The 1,332-nt window shown below is 44.7% G+C and overlaps 1 pseudogene; it reads left to right on the forward strand.

Moving 5' to 3' along the window:
- The first annotated feature begins 757 nt into the window (after positions 1–757).
- Positions 758–862, forward strand: LOC121137388 (annotated as a pseudogene).
- The last annotated feature ends 470 nt before the right edge of the window (positions 863–1,332 follow it).

Genomic DNA, 1,332 nt, shown 5'->3' on the forward strand with positions numbered 1-1,332 from the left:
CAAGAACTTGCTGACCAGCCAGCCTGTCAAAAACATCAAGCTCTAAGCTCAGTAATAATCTCTATGTCTCAAAAAAATATGGTAAAACACTTAAGTAAGACATCAGAAATGAACTCTGGCTTCCACACAAGCCCACAAGGGTCAACGCATGGGCACACACATGCATACATGACACACACACAAGGGAGGGTGGGGAGAAGTAACTTTTAAATAATTTATAGGTTTTGCTCTATCATGGTGGGGAAATATAACAGTAATTATCTCCAACATGGCCAGAGCAGGAGGCAGCCGCCCATACTATGGCCCAGTCAGGAAGCATACAGAGGTATATGCTAGTCTTTTTTTTTCTTCCTTCTTTTTATTTGTTCAAGCTTGTTTCAAATGTCAATCCCAGATCCCTTTCACTCACCTCCTCCCCTGTCCCCTCCACCAGGACACCCAGTCCCCCACCCAATCTCCACTCTGATCCCCAGGAATGGTGAGGCCCTCCATGGAGGATCTCCAGAGTCTGTCATTTCATCCAGGGTAAGGCCTAGGCCCTCCTCCAAGAGTCCAAGCTAAGAGAGCATCCCTCACTGTGGGATGGGCAGTCAAAGTCCATTTGTATGCCAGGGACAAATACTACCCAAGGCCCCATAGATTACCTAGGCCTCCTCACTAGCATACACATTCAGGTCATCTGGATCAGTCCCATGCTGTCCACCCAGCTATCAGTCTGGGGTTCAAGAGCTCCCCCTTGTTCAGGTCAACTGTTTATATTGCTTCTCGGCCTTTTGGCTAATATCAAGTGTAGTATCTGTTCTTATCAGTATGCTAGTCTTTAGGTCACCTTCTTTTTATTCAGTCTAGGACTCCACACTATGAACTCTGTGGTTCTTCTCTCATCAGTTTAACTTTTCTATAAATATTCTCATAGAAACAACCAAAGGTGTGTTTCCTTGGTAATTCCAAACCTAGTCGAGTTGATCCTGGAGATTAAACATCATACTGAGCAAGTGCTGTATATCAGTAGCTGTGTTAGATATTTTGTTTTGCTTTTAGTTTTGTTTTTGGTTTTTTTTCTCCTATTTCATCACTTTTTTATTTTTAAATTTAAATTAGAAACAAGGTTACTTCATATGTCAATCCTAGGATCCTCTCCTTTTCCCTCCCTTCCTCCCACACTCTCCCACCATCTCCCTCAATACACCCTCCTTTCCCCACGGAGAGTGAAGCCCTCCATTGGGATGTCCATAGTCTGTCATTTCATCCAGGGCAGGGCCTAGACCCTCCCCCAAGAGTCCAAGCTGAGAGTGCATCTCTCACTGTGGGATGGGCACCCAAAGTCCATTT

The sequence above is a fragment of the Mesocricetus auratus genome, unplaced genomic scaffold (assembly GCF_017639785.1).
Source record: "Mesocricetus auratus isolate SY011 unplaced genomic scaffold, BCM_Maur_2.0 Super-Scaffold_100676, whole genome shotgun sequence".
Taxonomy (NCBI): domain Eukaryota; kingdom Metazoa; phylum Chordata; class Mammalia; order Rodentia; family Cricetidae; genus Mesocricetus; species Mesocricetus auratus.